Source organism: Alligator sinensis, unplaced genomic scaffold, assembly GCF_000455745.1.
Source record: "Alligator sinensis unplaced genomic scaffold, ASM45574v1 scaffold437_1, whole genome shotgun sequence".
NCBI classification, from domain to species: Eukaryota; Metazoa; Chordata; order Crocodylia; family Alligatoridae; genus Alligator; species Alligator sinensis.
The window spans coordinates 1,937,267-1,948,707 of record NW_005842176.1 but is presented as its reverse complement, the minus strand read 5'-3'; the positions used below and the strand labels follow the sequence as shown (position 1 = coordinate 1,948,707).

General features: G+C 49.0%; 1 protein-coding gene across 1 annotated transcript in view; it reads left to right on the top strand.

Annotated features, from left to right (window-relative positions):
- The first annotated feature begins 207 nt into the window (after positions 1–207).
- LOC102385202 (B-lymphocyte antigen CD20-like) overlaps positions 208–11,441 on the top strand; it is a 29,705-nt gene continuing 18,471 nt past the window's right edge. The window contains exon 1 of the mRNA XM_006026035.3: positions 208–344. The gene's annotated coding sequence lies outside the window, so the exon portion shown is untranslated. The remainder of the gene's footprint in view (positions 345–11,441) is intronic.

Below are 11,441 nucleotides of genomic sequence, written 5' to 3'. Positions count from 1 at the left end.
AGTTTTTTGTTTGTTTGTTTGTTTGGTTTTTTTTTTTTTTTTTTGTAACAGTTTTCTCATGAACCTTATTCCCAGATTGCAGCAGGGCACTAAGGTGCCTGTTCCTTTAAGAGCAGAAACTGCCTAGAGAGAGGGCCTTAGGAGCCAGGCAGAAAACCCACAGGTGCAGGTTACTGTGGCAGCAGGCCTAAGGAGGGAATTAGCCTGCACCTGCACTCAGTCCAGCTGACCGGAAGGAGGCAAGGTTGGGACTGAAGGCAGTTAGGGTCCTGGCATCTGCCAGGGGGAGTAGAGCTTGTGGAGAAAAGCTCCATGGAGATACCTGGGTGCCTGTGCTGCTGCTGGTGAGACTAAAGCATCCAGGGTTATGGTTGCTGTTATAGCCCAGGGGTCATATTTATGTTGTTGCTTTTAATTCAGTAGACCAGACTGAGGTTATTGGGGAGGAGGAGGAGGCCTCACTGGGGCACACTACCATGCAGAGCCCCAGTGCCAGAGGGCACAGTGACAGAGGTGAGCAGACCCCAGTGCCAGATAGTTACTGAGGCTGAATTAAGCTGCCAAGGCCTCATCATGAGAAACGGCGTCAGCATACCATATGTGAGGCATGGGGTATAATAAAGGGACGGTTTTGGAGTCGTGTATCTAGCCCATAAGGCTTGGGGTGTCCCGTGAGGCACTTACTTAGAATGGGACCCAGCAAAGGGTCTAAGAACCCACACAGTTTAGTGGGGTCCATCAAGATGGCTACAGCATAGTGCCTTGAGGGCAGCCTCCCTATTTACTATCTATGATCTAAACCATCACAATGTGGCAGGCGAGAATAGAAGGCACTTGTAGGGCAAAGCTGGCAAGGGACCCCACCCAATGACAGAGATATATTTATCTTATTATTTCTTGGCTTTTATTCCTCCTGCTTGTTGCTTTGATTGGTTTGAAAAGAACTTTACTGCTTTAATTAAATAGTTTATCCTGCACATTTAGCACTCTTGTGTTCTTGGAAGCCATTATAGTGACTGAAAGTTTATATTTTAAGGTAAGACCATAAGAAATACCATACAGTGGCTATGTCTACACAAGATGCCTTACTGTGCAGTAGACTAATCTACTGCACAGTAAAGCATCACTGTCTACACATGTAGGTGCTTACTGACCAGTAAATTAGTCTACTGTGTAGTAAAGCTAAATAGCATTAATTGCATGTGTAGACATACCCAGTGTGAGGTTTATTTAGCCCAGTATTCTATATTTCACAGTGGCAGAGCAAGTGGCGTCCGCACCTGCTTGGTGTGGAAGAAAGCCTCCCCTACCTAGCCCTGCTTGCCGTGCCAGGCAGTGTTTGATGCTTTTGCCTGCCCAGACCTTGCTCTCTGGGCAGCACAGCAATGGCGGTGGCAAACACTCTCAGGCGCGACAAGCGGGGGGTTCACTTTCTTCTGCACCGAGCAGCTGCTCCCACTGCAGCGCACTCCCGACAGGCGAACCTGGAGCCAGCGCAGGGCCCAGACGGGCAGTGGGGACGGGTTACAAGCTGGTGCTGAGTGGTGGGGGGGAAGCGGCCCCTCACCTGCCCCATGGCTGGCACCCCATGCTGCAGCTGCTCACAGTCCGTGTGGGGCTGCCTGTGCCTGCTCGGAATAGCCCCATGCAGGCTGCAAGCGGCTGCAGCAGGGAGAGCTGGCCATGGGGAGGAGCTGGGGCAGGGGAGGAGCTGCTTTTCCCCACACTCGGCTCCTTCCCTGCTGGTGAGCAGGGGGTCCGGGCTGTGTGCTGCCCCCGCCAGTACCATGGGGCTGGGTGGGCGCACTGTGGGTGCAGGACTCAGTGGGAGCATGGGGCCTGCACCAGTGTCCTGGGGCCAGTGCCAGCGGGGCCCAGAGCAGGGCAGCAGGAGTACAGGGTCCTGGCTAGCCGGGACCCTTATGGAGCTGGGCCAGCTCCCCCCTCTCCCTGCTGGTGCAGCCCAGCCTGGCTCCACAGACCCATGCCAGTCTGTGCTCTGCTCTGGGCCCCACTGGTGCTGGCCCTGGGACATTGGTCCCAAGATGGTGAACAGGGGGTGGGGCACCTGTCAAGGGGCAGGGCTACCCATGCGGCCCTTTACAGCTTGCTAAAACTGAGTAAGCAGCCCTCTGCCCAAAATAATTGCCCGCCCCTGGTTTAATGGCTATCTAGTTTCATTAATTTATACAAGTTCATTCTGTATGTTCTTTTCCAAGTAGTGCTCTGAGACCTTTTCTTCATACACATGTTCTTGCTTAACAGTCAGATTTAGCAAAAAGTTGAACAATACCCAAAAACCTGACATTGTGTAGGGAGGAAAGCTGATCTGTTTTGTGCAATGCAGTTGTGGGTTGTTAAATATTTTATTATAGCAATAAGCTTCTCTAGCACATTGCACCAATATTTTATTTTATATATATACACACACACTTTTTTTTTTTTTTTTTTTTTTATTGAAGTGATTGCTGATTTTGGTGGTCAACAGTAGTGAGCTTACATAGTGTATGAGCTGAAACTCTTTCTACATGATAACCATGAAATTTTTGGGAACTTTATGCAGAATTCTATTACCCTTTATGCACCTAAATGGCACCCGGCCACGTAAGTGGTATTTTTGATACCTTTGTACACTTTGCAATTCTTTTATCTGTGCAGTATGAACACTCTGGCTATGTTCGTGCACACATTTGTGTAAGGCCTGGAAAACAAACAGGGGAAGCTAGGGCAAATACCCAATATCTCACATGTTTTAAGGCTAGTTCCAATACCCAAGGAGTAGCTTAACAGGCACTCTGTCAGGATGTTAAAGGCATGGATTCTAGCCCCCCTCCCTCCCCGGGTATTTGAAATTTGCATCTTTCTCACTTAGTACATTTTTTTTGAAATTATTGTGCAGCAGGTTAAGCAATATCTAGCTATTTCTCCTTTTGGAGCTGAGCCACTATACCTTCCAATGACAATTATAGTCAATGGATAAAAGGATCCAGACTGGAGCCAAGGGCCTACTCCTTTTATTTATTTTTTTTTATTTTTTGGGGGGGCAGGGAAATCTACCCCACTGAGTCACCCATCCTTTCGCTCAGTGATTCTTAACCACTTTTAAACTGAAGGCACCCCTCATTAGACTCAAACCACTTACTTTACAATGGTTTTTTGACTACAGAAAATTAATATAGCAATTCTTCTGTTGCAAAGAACTCAGACCACAACAGGTCAGAGGTTTTTTTTGTAACGCTGTGAATTCTTATTTGAAATCTCCGATCGTGTTCCCACAAATGGGAATGTGCAGTTTGCAGTTCCTCAAAACCTTCTGAGGCACCGCAAAATACATGTGGCACTCGAGATTTTGTTTGCCGTGCTGCATAGGTGCAGCATGGTGGCAAAATAAGATACCTGGAAATCCTGGTATCTAAAAAAACCTACAGCAGAAAGAAGTGGGGAGGTGCAAGTGGCTGCAGTGTGTGTAACCTGAAACCAGAGCCTGGCTGGCCAGAGCCACATTCCAGGTGCTGGCCAGGATCACTGCTGCTGTAGCCCTGGGAGGTTCCTAGGACCCCAGCTGAGGCTACTGGGGTCAGCCCAGGTGTTGGCATCAGCCTCCCCTACCCCACCTGGGGCAATTTGCTGCAAACCTAAGCATGCATGCAGGGGTGTGCCTGGGGACAACTAGCAGCAGTACTAATATGTACCACTGCTATTTGTCCTCAGAGAAACATATGTTCTCACTCGTGGGGATGCACCCTCTGGGTTTATCTTGTGAATCATACTGAAAGAATATCAAGGGACCCCAGTTGAGAATCATCACTCTAATTCATGCTCTTTCTTCTGGCCTTGCATATCTCCTTCAAGTGGATTCCTAGGGGGCCAGCTTCAAAAGTGAGGGTCTGGAGGAAAGTTTTGATGGTGCTTAACCCATGGTGCTGCAGGTAGAACAGTGTGTTGTGAGACTCAAACTCTAGAGGTTCAACCTCCTCTGGGTGTGGTGTACCTAGAGCAGTGTTTCCCAAACTCTTGGTTACAGAGGCATACTTTTTTTTCTGGATTAAAATTGGTAGCACATTTCACTCTTACACACCCACACACCTTTTTGGGTGCATTTTTTTTCAAAACGTACCCTATTCCCCTGCCTGAGGAAATCATACCAGTGCTGAGATGCACTGTTAAAAAGCTAATTTAATAACTTTTCCAAATTTTGTAGCACCCCAGTTGACAATCACTGAGCTAGATCTAAATTCAGACAGGAACTTGGGGGGGGGCGGGGCTTGAGGCTAGAAATATTGACAACTGCTGATCTAGCTGGTGCCACTTAAGAGCAGTGGGCACAAGAATTTGCACTGCTGTGCCTTGCTCTTTCCACTGTCTGCCAGCTCCAGACCCCCTGGTCTGTACATCAGGGGGCAAGGGCAGTCCCTGCTGCCAAAGCTGTTCCTGTAGGGTCTTGCATGCCAGCGACTGCCCCTGCAGCTCCCTCTGGCCCCTGGGGTATGGAGATGAACCAGGCTGCAAAGCATGTCTCTGTCTGTGAAGATGCCCTCCTGCCCACTCACAGAAGAGCTTGGTGCTGGGAATGTTATAGAGGGCCAGCACAGGGGCTGCCTGGCAGCAGGAAAGGGCAGGAAGAGGCAGCAGAAGCAGTGGTAGCCCCCAAAGGACAACCACAGGCTCAGCTGGAGTAGCTGGGGCAGGCACAGGGTGTCAGAGGGGAAGAAAGCATTTACCTCCTCACATAGGGATCATGTGGCACACTTCTGTGTGCCACAGTGCACCTACTAGCCTAGAGCTTGGATGTCCTGTTTCTTGGACAAGTGTCTTAACCACTTGGCTAGTAAATCATAGAAAATTAGGGTTGGAAGGGACCTCAGTAGGTTATCTAGTTGAACCCCTACTCCAAGGAGGACCATCCCCAACTAAATCATCCCAGCCAAGGTTTTGTCTAGCCAGGTCTTAAAAACCTCTGAGGATGGAGATTCTACAACCTCTCCGGGTAACCTGTTCCAGTGTTTCACTACCCTCCTTGTGAGTTTTTCCTAATATCTAACCTAAACTTCCCTTGCTGAAACTTGAGACCATCGCTCCTTGTTCTGCCATCTATCACCAGTGAGAACAGTCTCGCTCCATTGGCTTTGGAACCCCGCTTCAGGTAGTTAAAGGCTGCTATCACATCCCCTCTCAGTCGTCTTTTCTGCAGACTGTTAACTAGTTCCCTCAGCCTCTCCTCTAAAGTCATGTTCCCCAGCCTTCTAACCATTTTTGTTACTCTTTGCTGGACTGTCTCCAATTTGCCCACATACTTTCTATAGTGGGGGGGCCCCAATACTGGGCACAATACTCCAGATGTGGCTTCACCAGTGCTGAATAGATGGGAATAATTACTTCCCTCCATCTGCTGGCTGTCACAACCCAAAGTTGTGGGGTTTTTTTTGTTTGTGTGTGCTTCGGCATCGCTAAATCATGTTCCCGCCAAATTGCAGCTCTTTTGCACGGTGGAGTGTTCTGTTACAATTAAGAACCCGCGTGCAAGAGCTTTTCCTGCCAGTTCTGCAGCTTTCTTTGCATAGTGCATTTCTTTTGCATTATGGTGATGCACGATGCAAAGGAGTTCCCGCCATTTGTATTGAGATTTCTGCCACATTATTGGCCAGTCTTAATATAGGCACACGTGGCGGCTAGCTATTGGCTTGCTAGCCGTACAAAAGGCTTGGGTAGTTTCCGCCCAAGTCGGAGAGAGAGAAAGCACGTGGAGTTCGGGAAAAGAGCGTGAGGATTTCTAAGCGCTGCTGATCCCTATGAACCCAGCTTTTTCCTTAAGAGGGCAACAGAGGTTTAATTTGTCGAACCCACGGAGCTTCAACAACTCTGGGGGACCTATTTACCGAACCCTCGGAGCCTTAACAACTCCGAAGCGCACAACCTCTAGCCTCTCCCCGTCGCCGATCGCAGTTCAGACGTATCCCTATCCTATGGACCCAATTGTCGAGGGGTCAAGGAACCGAGTCTATCAGAGTCCTCCACCGAGAACTCAAGCGGAGCTGTGCCTGGAAAGCTGACCAGCCTACACCGCGACCACCTTGGGTGTAAGTAAATAATCTTTTCAATCAACCATTACGCCTCCGTGACTGATTCTAGCTCGAGGGTACCATACCGTGCCGCGGTTCTCTCCAGCCCCGTGTGCCCGGGCTGCCGGCCACAGCCTGTGTGCACAAAGACGGGCCCGGCTCGCCCCCGAGATCGGGAGCCGGCCCACACACTGGCACAACTGCTACTAATGCAGCCCGGTATGCTGTTAGCCTTCTTGGCGACAAGGGCACACTGCTGACTTATATCCATCTTATTGTCCACTGTAACCCCCAGGTCCTTTTCTGCAGAGCTGCTGCCCAGCCAGTCAGGCCCCAGGCTGTAGCGGTGGATAGGATTCTTCCATCCTAAGTTCAGGACTTTGCACTTGTCCTTGTTGAACCTCATGAGGTTTCTTTTGGCCCAATCCTCCAATTTGTCTAGGTCATTCTGAATCCTAGCCCTACCTTCCACTGTATCGTCTACATCCCCAGCTTTGTGCCATCTGTGAACTTGCTGAGGGTGCAATCCATCCCATCTTCCAGATTGTTAATGAAGATATTGAACAAAACTGGCCCCAGGACTGACCTCTGGGACACTCCACTTGATACTAGCTGCCAACTAGACATTGAGCCATTGATTACTACCCATTGAGCCCAACAATCCAGCCAGCTTTCTATCCACCTTACAGTCCATTCATCCAACTCATACTTCCTTAGCTTGCTTGCAAAAATGCTGTGGGAGACGGTACCAAAAGCCTTGCTAAAGTCGAGATATATTATGTCCACTGCTTTCCCCCATATCCACAGAGCCAGTTATCTCATCATAGAAGGCAATCTGGTTGTTCAGGCATGACTTGTCCTTGGTGAATCCATGCTGACTGTTCTTAATTATCCACAGGTATACATGTGCACAGCTGCATACTTGTCCCAACAGCAGCATATAGGCTACTGAGAAGATGCAGTAGCCATGTGGCTACTCACATGTCCACACTATATTTGTAATGGAATTGGAAACTGTGCATAAATATAAAAAAAAATGCTTACTCGGGTGGCTGCAAAACTTCCATTTCGGCACTCAAAGGATAAGAGAACTCCCTGCCCTTCATGTTTCTTTTAAATGTGAGCTATCTCCATTCACAACACCTGGATCTCTTAACCCATAGTTGGAGTGGCCTGGTTCAAAAAGAGGCAAGGGCAAAAACAGAAAACCAAATGCGATGCAGAATATGAACCAGCCACTGTCTCACTCTTCTGCATTACTTAAAATTCTCTTGTTATGAAAGCTGCCAAAACAGTCTTCCTTGGTTGTTCTTTGGGAATGTTTCATTTGTCACCTGCACTGGACACTTTGTCACAACTTCAGGGCAGCTAAAATTGCCTATATGTTGTGGGTCACATTGCAGTTTCATCTATGTTGAACACCAGTTTTTTGTTCACTTGCATCCAAGTTGTACTTCTAGATGATAATTACAAACTTTTCATTTTCTTAAGGACCATCTTCTGTGGTAAGCAAGCCTATTGGTTGTGGGGTGCACTGTCCACTGTGTTTGAAGGTATCTTTGGCTCCACAGGAAGCTGCCTCATGTTTGTTTTGGGGAATGAATACTCACACATTTGACTCAAATATCCTGTGGACACTTCTGATTTTCCTCTATTTACTTTTTTGTTATCCTTCAGTGCTCCCCTGATGCTTACATCCTGAACATGTTGCATTTTCAAAAAGCAGTGGTGAGCAAAGTGACATGTGGCACACCACTGACGCATTTTGGCTTCTAGATGGCCTGGGGCAGTGCTAACAAAAGGAGACTTATTTGGATTGGCTTTGTTACAAAGCAAGGGATAAAATTTGTTTTACCAACTGCTAATCATTAGCTCTGCGGTGAATCTGACACAGTTGGCTGGAAAGCAGCCAGACTCTGTTGGGTTGTTTTGAAAGTGCTTTTCCTCTGTGCTAAGCATCCGGCAGCCCTGTGAAAGATTGGGGTACTTCCTGGCAGTAGCACCTTGGCTGCCATGTGAGGAGGGGGTTGAACCAGCCTGGAAGCAGAGGTGGAGGGGAAACTGTCCTATGGTAAACAGTAGTAGTCAAAGAGCACTGCATTGGGAGCCCAGAACCTGCCCCTGAGCTAGGACAGATCCAGGTGGCTTAGAGCTGGGGTGGCACCAGTCAGACCCTGGTGGGAGAGAAGAATGGGCAAGGTGCAGTGGATCACATGAGATACTTGGAGTCAGATAACTGGGTGGGAGATGTGGCTGGGGTGTGAGGTGATTTTGTCTGTGGACATGTGTATCTGGACTCCTGTACAACAGAAGTCAGAGAATTTCACTTGTTTGGGTTAGGATAGGCCTCTCCCTTTACTACTTCTGGCCGGGGATGGGGGTTCCAGCTGTAATTATTCACCAAATTTAACAATAATTTGCAAAAAGTTTTGGCCTTGTGAAACTCTCTTTCAGAGTTCTCTAAACTGCTTGCAAAAAATATTTCCCTGAATCAATTCTTTGCACAACAGTAAGAACAGGAGGAAACCACACAGACAATATTGGTTTCTAAACAACTGCATTAACTAAGAAGATGAAAACATCCGAGGTCTTGCTACATGCATACAGTGATGCTCTGTGGCTTTTAGAGTCGGGAGATGAAAGCCCAGTGTGGCAGCGAACAGACTATGAGGAGAGGAGCCCTGAAAGGGCAGGGTAACAAGCCTGCACAGTTTATTATGGGGATTAATAAGCAGGGAGTGGGAAACAACCCCCCTGGTTAAGGAGGGACATTTGGGCAGACTGATTAGTAGCCACCCTGGGGCTGATAAAACAAATAGTGAAAGGAAGAGAAAGGGACTTCCTCCACAGTAGAAGAGTCCCTTCTGCAGGGAAGAGGCTGCTAAGACTGCAGAGACGGGCTTAAGAGTGCCCAAGCTGGACAGACAGAGAAAAGCCTGGGAAGATCCCATTCTTGCAGAGTGTGCCTTAACTGTCCCAGGCAAAGGAAAGTATCTTTTCTTTAAAGAACTAAAAGGGCCTGACTTTTATTTGCTTCCTGGACAACTGGAGGGGTGGGGGGACTAAAAAGGGGTGAGGAGGTGGTCCTCATAGGAGCCCAGGTAGGCTCAGCTTCACAGTAAGAAAGTGACTGCTAGTTGAGGAATACAGACTAAGTGGTCAGAAGCTTAGTAGGCAACTGGGACAGGGTCCACCTAGAGAGGCAAGGCACAGCCAGGTCCTGCTGACAGTGAGGAGGACTCTGAAGACAGAAGTACAATGGAGCTCACAGACCATGGTCCAGACTACAGGGCTAAGAGGACTACAGAGCAAGAGAGATTGCCAAGCCTCCAGGTAACATCCTCGTGAGTGGTGAGCAGCCTCCCTTCCCAAACCACCATTTCCCTTGAACTGAAACCACATGGCAGGCACTGGAGCAGAGGCAAGCTTTACCCAAGATGAGGTTCAGGGTAGGAAGGCCAAGCAAGGACCCTACCATCCTGTGACACCCAGCAAAGGTTCACAAACAATTTGAAGAGCTATCACTATTCTTATATTCTTTGCATAGCAACAGAAAACCAAGAGAAGTTATCGCCATCTGATTCATTGAGGACTTCCTTGACCACATAGTCTTCATGACCCTGGACTAGGTGATAATGATTGACCTGATGATGTGTATCTGCCTCTGAGGCTAACCTGAAAAGCAGAAGGTCAAGGGGAGGGAGGAGGAAGCAGAAAGACCATTGTTTGTTTTATAAGCTTTACTTTTCATAGATTAAACTTAAATTGTTAACAATTTCCATTAAGCGTGGTAGTTAATGGTTTGACCCTGAGGCAACTCCTGCAGTTAACTGGGCAGATCAGTTCCCAGCTTGCAGTGCTTATTAAAAACAGGAAAACCACCAGCTGAGCTGTTTTATCACAGCCAGACACCTGGGAGGTCTGCAGCACACCTACACGGCAGTTAGGGTTTTCACAGACATGGAGAGATTCAGAGCTACCAGATAGATATGTACCTCCCTGGGTGTGGTAGTAGCAGTAGTAGGCAGCTATCGATCCTTTTGGATCATGGTGTATTCATGGGAAGTCATCAGAACCTTCAACATGTATCTAGGCAGGAGTATGGAGAAGTAGCGGCTGCCCAGTTCATTCATCCTCCCTTTCCGCCACTGAGACCAGACCAAGTCCAGACATTGATGTTTTGATGGCTGTAATTACATGCACATCTGTGAAGATAAACCCTGGTCTCCTGCATAGCAGGAAAGGATTCTACCAGTGAACCACAATGGCAGGGTTGTAGTATTAAAACATGATAAATTACTGCAGAGGCAGGATCTCAGCCAAATTAAAACCATTAGGCACGGCAAAGCGAAACCATTGGCCTTAGTGGACCAATGCTGATTCACACTAACTGAAGATCTGATGCACTGATTGATAGGGAGGTGATGCCCAATGACACCAACCCCACTGAGTCAAATGGACTGAAGACTAATTGGGGGTGTCTCTACATGCATTTACTCTGGCCTAAGTTTATTCTGGTATAAACTACTCTAATTTGCACCCAGTTTCCTGCAGCCCTGCAATGGGCCCCTGCTGCCACTGGGAGGTGATAGGGAGGGGAGCCAGCATCTGGCAGCCATCTTCACAAGCCAGCTGTGCTCTTTGACCAGCACCTTTCTTGCCTAGGAGCAATGTAGCAAGTGCAGAGACAGTATGTGGCAGCATTCTCCTTGCCCACTCTGTCTCCCTGCACAATGGCTGCTAAGCCCCTGCCCCTGGCAGCAACGCCCAGTGCCTCGGGCTCTTTCTGGCCATGGTGCTGGCCCTGCTGGCCCCAGCAGGCCCCTCCTCCTCCCCACCCAGGCCCGAGGAGAGCCATGCACCTGTCAGCAGGGGCTGGGGCAGCAGGTCCAGGAGGGCCTGGTTGACCACCTCCTCCAGCACTCCCCACTCGAGCTCACCTGCACCACTGCCCATGGACCCCCAACCCCACCTGCCCATCTCCTGCACTATGTGCACTGCATTCACATATCAGAAGAACGTCTTTATTTCCCTCACATCAAAAAGACATCCCCCCTCCCCACTCAACAAAGAGAGTCCTTCCACCACCCACCCTGCCCACCAACAGTAAAAAACCCTCTTCCCTGTGCAGACTATTTACAAAGTGATTTTTGTGGGGGCCATGGGGGCAGAGCCTGGGGCCAGGCGGGCAGTACCCCAGCTCCTGGCCATTACCCTGTGGCTCTGGATGCTGTGGCAGGTGCGGCAGGTAGGGGGCTTACCCAGGGGTGAAGTGGCTGGTGCACCTCCAGTGCAGGTGGCTCCCCCTCTGGCTGGCAGAGTCCAGGCCCAGCAGGGCTAGTGTGCAGTTCTGGCACCATTCCAGTCAGCTCTGGCTCTGCG